Here is an 8,358-nt window from a genome sequence, read left to right on the forward strand (position 1 = left end):
TCATCTACCTGAGGTGTGCTCTGTGCAGTGCCATCATCTACTTGAGGTGTGCTCTGTGCTGTGCCATCATCTACCTGAGGTGTGCGCTGTGCAGTGCCATCATCTACCTAATATGTGCTCTGTGCAGTGCCATCATCTACCTGATGTGTGCGCTGTGCAGTGCCATCATCTACCAGAGGTGTGCTCTGTGCAGTGCCATCATCTACCTGAGGTGTACTCTGTGCAGTGCCATCATCTACCTGAGGTGTGCTCTGTGCAGTGCCATCAGCTACCTGAGGTGTGCACTGTGCAGTGCCATCATCTATCCGGGGTGTGCTCTGTGCAGTGCCATCATCTACCTGAGGTGTGCTCTGTGCAGTGCCATCATCTACCTGAGGTGTGCTCTGTGCAGTGCCATCAGCTACCTGAGGTGTGCACTGTGCAGTGCCATCATCTATCCGGGGTGTGCTCTGTGCAGTGCCATCATCTACGTGAGGTGTGCACTGTGCAGTGCCATCATCTATTCGGGGTGTGCTCTGTGCAGTGCCATCATCTACCTGATATGTGCTCTGTGCAGTGTCATCATCTACCTGAGGTGTGCTCTGTGCACTGCCATCATCTACCTGAGGTGTGCTCTGTGCAGTGCCATCATCTACCTGATGTGTACTCTGTGCAGTGCCATCATCTACCTGAGGTGTGCTCTGTGCAGTGCCATCATCTACCTAAGGTATACTCTGTGCAGTGCCATCATCTACCTGAGGTGTGCTCTGTGCAGTGCCATCATCTACCTGAGGTGTGCTCTGTGCAGTGCCATCATCTACCTGAGGTGTGCTCTGTGCAGTGCCATCATCTACCTGAGGTGTGCTCTGTGCTGTGCAGGTATCTACCTGAGGTGCGCTCTGTGCTGTGCAGGTATCTACCTGATGTGTGCTCTGTGCAGTGCCATCATCTACCTGAGGTATGCTCTGTGCAGTGCCATCATCTACCTGATGGGTGCGCTGTGCAGTGCCATCATCTACCTGAGGTGTGCTCCGTGCAGTGCCATCATCTACCTGATGTGTGCTCTGTGCAGTGCCATCATCTACCTGAGGTGTGCTCTGTGCAGTGCCATCATCTACCTGATGTGTGCGCTGTGCAGTGCCATCATCTACCTGAGGTGCGCTCTGTGCAGTGCCATCATCTACCTGAGGTGTGCTCTGTGCAGTGCCATCATCTACCTGAGGTGTGCTCTGTGCAGTGCCATCATCTACCTGAGGTGTGCTCTGTGCAGTGCCATCATCTACCTGAGGTGTGCTCTGTGCAGTGCCATCATCTACCTGAGGTGTGCTCTGTGCTGTGCCATCATCTACCTGAGGTGTGCTCTGTGCAGTGCCATCATCTACCTGAGATGCGCTCTGTGCAGTGCCATCATCTACCTGAGGTGTGCTCTGTGCTGTGCAGGTATCTACCTGATGTGTGCGCTGTGCAGTGCCATCATCTACCTGAGGTGTGCTCTGTGCTGTGCAGGTATCTACCTGATGTGTGCTCTGTGCAGTGCCATCATCTACCTGAGGTGTGCTCTGTTCAGTGCCATCATCTACCTGAGGTGTGCTCTGTGCAGTGCCATCATCTACCTGAGGTGTGCTCTGTGCAGTGCCATCATCTACCTGAGGTATGCTCTGTGCAGTGCCATCATCTACCTGAGGTGTGCTCTGTGCAGTGCCATCATCTACCTGAGGTGTGCTCTGTGCAGTGCCATCATCTACCAGAGGTGTGCTCCATTCAGTGCCATCATCTACCTGAGGTGTGCTCTGTGCAGTGCCATCATCTACCTGATATGTGCGCTGTGCAGTGCCATCATCTACCTGAGGTGCGCTCTGTGCAGTGCCATCATCTACCTGAGGTGCGCTCTGTGCAGTGCCATCATCTACCTGAGGTGTGCTCTGTGCAGTGCCATCATCTACCTGAGGTGTGCTCTGTGCAGTGCCATCATCTACCTGAGGTGTGCTCTGTGCAGTGCCATCATCTACCTGATGTGTGCGCTGTGCAGTGCCATCATCTACCTGAGGTGTGCTCTGTGCAGTGCCATCATCTACCTGAGGTGTGCTCCGTTCAGTGCCATCATCTACCTGAGGTGTGCTCTGTGCAGTGCAATCATCTACCTGATGTGTGCGCTGTGCAGTGCCATCATCTACCTGAGGTGTGCTCTGTGCAGTGCCATCATCTACCTGAGGTGTGCTCTGTGCAGTGCCATCATCTACCTGAGGTGTGCTCTGTGCAGTGCCATCATCTACCTGAGGTGTGCTCCGTGCAGTGCCACCATCTACCAGAGGTGTGCTCCATTCAGTGCCATCATCTACCTGAGGTGTGCTCTGTGCAGTGCCATCATCTACCTGAGGAGTGCTTTGTGCAGTGCCATCATCTACCTGAGGTGTGCGCTGTGCAGTGCCATCATCTACCTGAGGTGTGCTCTGTGCTGTGCAGGTATCTACCTGATTTGTGCGCTGTGCAGAGCCATCATCTACCTGAGGTGTGCTCTGTGCAGTGCCATCATCTACCTGATGTGTGCGCTGTGCAGTGCCATCATCTACCTGAGGTGTGCTCTGTGCAGTGCCATCATCTACCTGAGGTGTGCTCCGTTCAGTGCCATCATCTACCTGAGGTGTGCTCTGTGCAGTGCCATCATCTACCTGATGTGTGCGCTGTGCAGTGCCATCATCTACCTGAGGTGTGCTCTGTGCAGTGCCATCATCTACCTGAGGTGTGCTCTGTGCAGTGCCATCATCTACCTGAGGTGTGCTCTGTGCAGTGCCATCATCTACCTGAGGTGTGCTCTGTGCAGTGCCATCATCTACCAGAGGTGTGCTCCATTCAGTGCCATCATCTACCTGAGGTGTGCTCTGTGCAGTGCCATCATCTACCTGAGGAGTGCTTTGTGCAGTGCCATCATCTACCTGAGGTGTGCGCTGTGCAGTGCCATCATCTACCTGAGGTGTGCTCTGTGCTGTGCAGGTATCTACCTGATTTGTGCGCTGTGCAGAGCCATCATCTACCTGAGGTGTGCTCTGTGCAGTGCCATCATCTACCTGATGTGTGCGCTGTGCAGTGCCATCATCTACCTGAGGTGTGCTCTGTGCAGTGCCATCATCTACCTGAGGTGTGCTCCGTTCAGTGCCATCATCTACCTGAGGTGTGCTCTGTGCAGTGCCATCATCTACCTGATGTGTGCGCTGTGCAGTGCCATCATCTACCTGAGGTGTGCTCTGTGCAGTGCCATCATTTACCTGAGGTGTGCTCTGTGCAGTGCCATCATCTACCTGAGGTGTGCTCTGTGCAGTGCCATCATCTACCTGAGGTGTGCTCTGTGCAGTGCCATCATCAACCAGAGGTGTGCTCCATTCAGTGCCATCATCTACCTGAGGTGTGCTCTGTGCAGTGCCATCATCTACCTGAGGTGTGCTCTGTGCAGTGCCATCATCTACCTGAGGTGTGCGCTGTGCAGTGCCATCATCTACCTGAGGTGTGCTCTGTCCTGTGCCATCATCTACCTGAAGTGTGCTCTGTGCAGTGCCATCATCTACCTGAGGTGTGCGCTGTGCAGTGCCATCATCTACCTGAGGTGTGCGCTGTGCAGTGCCATCATCTACCTGAGGTGTGCTCTGTGCAGTGCCATCATCTACCTGAAGTGTGCTCTGTGCAGTGCCATCATCTACCTGAGGTGTGCTCTGTGCAGTGCCATCATCTACCTGAGGTGTGCTCTGTGCAGTGCCATCATCTACCTGAGGTGTGCTCTGTTCAGTGCCATCATCTACCTGAGGTATGCTCTGTGCAGTGCCATCATCTACCTGAGGTGTGCGCTGTGCAGTGCCATCATCTACCTGAGGTGTGCTCTGTGCAATGCCATCATCTACCTGAGGTGTGCTCTGTGCAGTGCCATCATCTACCTGAGGTGTGCTCTGTGCTGTGCAGGTATCTACCTGATGTGTGCGCTGTGCAGAGCCATCATCTACCTGAGGTGTGCTCTGTGCAGTGCCATCATCTACCTGATGTGTGCGCTGTGCAGTGCCATCATCTACCTGAGGTGTGCTCTGTGCAGTGCCATCATCTACCTGAGGTGTGCTCCGTTCAGTGCCATCATCTACCTGATGTGTGCGCTGTGCAGTGCCATCATCTACCTGAGGTGTGCTCTGTGCAGTGCCATCATCTACCTGGGGTGTGCTCCGTTCAGTGCCATCATCTACCTGAGGTGTGCTCTGTGCAGTGCCATCATTTACCTGATGTGTGCGCTGTGCAGTGCCATCATCTACCTGAGGTGTGCTCTGTGCAGTGCCATCATCTACCTGAGGTGTGCTCCGTTCAGTGCCATCATCTACCTGAGGTGTGCTCTGTGCAGTGCCATCATCTACCTGATGTGTGCGCTGTGCAGTGCCATCATCTACCTGAGGTGTGCTCTGTGCAGTGCCATCATCTACCTGAGGTGTGCTCTGTGCAGTGCCATCATCTACCTGAGGTGTGCTCTGTGCAGTGCCATCATCTATCTGAGGTGTGCTCTGTGCAGTGCCATCATCTACCAGAGGTGTGCTCCATTCAGTGCCATCATCTACCTGAGGTGTGCTCTGTGCAGTGCCATCATCTACCTGAGGAGTGCTTTGTGCAGTGCCATCATCTACCTGAGGTGTGCGCTGTGCAGTGCCATCATCTACCTGAGGTGTGCTCTGTGCTGTGCAGGTATCTACCTGATTTGTGCGCTGTGCAGAGCCATCATCTACCTGAGGTGTGCTCTGTGCAGTGCCATCATCTACCTGATGTGTGCGCTGTGCAGTGCCATCATCTACCTGAGGTGTGCTCTGTGCAGTGCCATCATCTACCTGAGGTGTGCTCCGTTCAGTGCCATCATCTACCTGAGGTGTGATCTGTGCAGTGCCATCATCTACCTGATGTGTGCGCTGTGCAGTGCCATCATCTACCTGAGGTGTGCTCTGTGCAGTGCCATCATCTACCTGAGGTGTGCTCTGTGCAGTGCCATCATCTACCTGAGGTGTGCTCTGTGCAGTGCCATCATCTACCTGAGGTGTGCTCTGTGCAGTGCCATCATCTACCAGAGGTGTGCTCCATTCAGTGCCATCATCTACCTGAGGTGTGCTCTGTGCAGTGCCATCATCTACCTGAGGTGTGCTCTGTGCAGTGCCATCATCTACCTGAGGTGTGCGCTGTGCAGTGCCATCATCTACCTGAGGTGTGCTCTGTGCTGTGCAGGTATCTACCTGATTTGTGCGCTGTGCAGTGCCATCATCTACCTGAGGTGCGCTCTGTGCAGTGCCATCATCTACCTGATGTGTGCGCTGTGCAGTGCCATCATCTACCTGAGGTGTGCTCTGTGCTGTGCCATCATCTACCTGAAGTGTGCTCTGTGCAGTGCCATCATCTACCTGAGGTGTGCGCTGTGCAGTGCCATCATCTACCTGAGGTGTGCTCTGTGCAGTGCCATCATCTACCTGAAGTGTGCTCTGTGCAGTGCCATCATCTACCTGAGGTGTGCTCTGTGCAGTGCCATCATCTACCTGAGGTGTGCTCTGTTCAGTGCCATCATCTACCTGAGGTGTGCTCTGTGCAGTGCCATCATCTACCTGAGGTGTGCTCTATGCAGAGCCATCATCTACCTGAGGTGTGCTCTGTGCAGTGCCATCATCTACCTGAGGTGTGCTCTGTGCAGTGCCATCATCTACCTGAGGTGTGCTCTGTTCAGTGCCATCATCTACCTGAGGTGTGCTCTGTGCAGTGCCATCATCTACCTGAGGTGTGCTCTGTGCAGTGCCATCATCTACCTGAGGTGTGCTCTGTGCAGTGCCATCATCTACCTGAGGTGTGCGCTGTGCAGTGCCATCATCTACCTGAGGTGTGCTCTGTGCAGTGCCATCATCTACCTGAGGTGTGCTCTGTGCTGTGCAGGTATCTACCTGATGTGTGCGCTGTGCAGTGCCATCATCTACCTGAGGTGTGCTCCGTGCAGTGCCATCATCTACCTGAGGTGTGCTCCGTTCAGTGCCATCATCTACCTGAGGTGTGCTCTGTTCAGTGCCATCATCTACCTGAGGTGTGCTCTGTGCAGTGCCATCATCTACCTGAGGTGTGCTCTGTGCAGTGCCATCATCTACCTGAGGTGTACTCTGTGCAGTGCCATCATCTACCTGAGGTGTGCTCTGTGCAGTGCCATCAGCTACCTGAGGTGCGCTCTGTGCAGTGCCATCATCTACCTGAGGTGTGCTCTGTGCAGTGCCATCATCTACCTGATGTGTGCGCTGTGCAGTGCCATCATCTACCTGAGGTGTGCTCTGTGCAGTGCGATCATCTACCTGAGGTGTGCTCCGTTCAGTGCCATCATCTACCTGAGGTGTGCTCTGTGCAGTGCCATCATCTACCTGATGTGTGCGCTGTGCAGTGCCATCATCTACCTGAGGTGTGCTCTGTGCAGTGCCATCATCTACCTGAGGTGTGCTCTGTGCAGTGCCATCATCTACCTGAGGTGTGCTCTGTGCAGTGCCATCATCTACCTGAGGTGTGCTCTGTGCAGTGCCATCATCTACCTGAGGTGTGCTCTGTGCAGTGCCATCATCTACCAGAGGTGTGCTCCATTCAGTGCCATCATCTACCTGAGGTGTGCTCTGTGCAGTGCCATCATCTACCTGAGGAGTGCTCTGTGCAGTGCCATCATCTACCTGAGGTGTGCGCTGTGCAGTGCCATCATCTACCTGAGGTGTGCTCTGTGCTGTGCAGGTATCTACCTGATTTGTGCGCTGTGCAGAGCCATCATCTACCTGAGGTGCGCTCTGTGCAGTGCCATCATCTACCTGATGTGTGCGCTGTGCAGTGCCATCATCTACCTGAGGTGTGCTCTGTGCTGTGCCATCATCTACCTGAAGTGTGCTCTGTGCAGTGCCATCATCTACCTGAGGTGTGCGCTGTGCAGTGCCATCATCTACCTGAGGTGTGCTCTGTGCAGTGCCATCATCTACCTGAAGTGTGCTCTGTGCAGTGCCATCATCTACCTGAGGTGTGCTCTGTGCAGTGCCATCATCTACCTGAGGTGTGCTCTGTTCAGTGCCATCATCTACCTGAGGTATGCTCTGTGCAGTGCCATCATCTACCTGAGGTGTGCGCTGTGCAGTGCCATTATCTACCTGAGGTGTGCTCTGTGCAGTGCCATCATCTACCTGAGGTGTGCTCTGTGCTGTGCAGGTATCTACCTGATGTGTGCGCTGTGCAGAGCCATCATCTACCTGAGGTGTGCTCTGTGCTGGGCAGGTATCTACCTGAGGTGTACTCTGTGCAGAGCCATCATCTACCTGAGGTGTGCTCTGTGCTGTGCAGGTATCTACCTGAGGTGTGCTCTGTGCAGTGCCATCATCTACCTGAGGTGTGCTCTGTGCAGTGCCATCATCTACCTGAGGTGTGCTCTGTGCAGAGCCATCATCTACCTGAGGTGTGCTCCGTTCAGTGCCATCATCTACCTGAGGTGTGCTCCGTTCAGTGCCATCATCTACCTGAGGTGTGCTCTGTGCTGTGCAGGTATCTACCTAATGTGTGCGCTGTGCAGTGCCATCATCTACCTGATGTGTGCTCTGTGCAGTGCCATCATCTACCTGAAGTGTGATCTGTGCAGTGCCATCATCTACCTGATGTGTGCTCTGTGCAGTGCCATCATCTACCTGAAGTGTGCTCTGTGCAGTGCCATCATCTACCTGAGGTGTGCGCTGTGCAATGCCATCATCTACCTGAGGTGTGCTCTGTGCTGTGCAGGTATCTACCTGATTTGTGCGCTGTGCAGAGCCATCATCTACCTGAGGTGCGCTCTGTGCAGTGCCATCATCTACCTGATGTGTGCGCTGTGCAGTGCCATCATCTACCTGAGGTGTGCTCTGTGCTGTGCCATCATCTACCTGAAGTGTGCTCTGTGCAGTGCCATCATCTACCTGAGGTGTGCGCTGTGCAGTGCCATCATCTACCTGAGGTGTGCTCTGCGCAGTGCCATCATCTACCTGAAGTGTGCTCTGTGCAGTGCCATCATCTACCTGAGGTGTGCTCTGTGCAGTGCCATCATCTACCTGAGGTGTGCTCTGTTCAGTGCCATCATCTACCTGAGGTATGCTCTGTGCAGTGCCATCATCTACCTGAGGTGTGCGCTGTGCAGTGCCATTATCTACCTGAGGTGTGCTCTGTGCAGTGCCATCATCTACCTGAGGTGTGCTCTGTGCTGTGCAGGTATCTACCTGATGTGTGCGCTGTGCAGAGCCATCATCTACCTGAGGTGTGCTCTGTGCTGGGCAGGTATCTACCTGAGTTGTACTCTGTGCAGAGCCATCATCTACCTGAGGTGTGCTCTGTGCTGTGCAGGTATCTAGC

The 8,358-nt window shown here is 54.1% G+C and overlaps 1 protein-coding gene across 2 annotated transcripts in view; it reads right to left on the reverse strand.

Moving 5' to 3' along the window:
* The window catches only part of LOC141273002 (uncharacterized), a 114,252-nt gene that overhangs the window by 48,710 nt on the left and 57,184 nt on the right, over nt 1–8,358 (reverse strand). The gene's annotated exons all lie outside the window — the stretch shown is intronic.

The sequence above is a fragment of the Phyllobates terribilis genome, unplaced genomic scaffold, assembly GCF_046119375.1.
Source record: "Phyllobates terribilis strain yellow unplaced genomic scaffold, ASM4611937v1 Scaffold_1__5_contigs__length_1240528914, whole genome shotgun sequence".
Taxonomy (NCBI): domain Eukaryota; kingdom Metazoa; phylum Chordata; class Amphibia; order Anura; family Dendrobatidae; genus Phyllobates; species Phyllobates terribilis.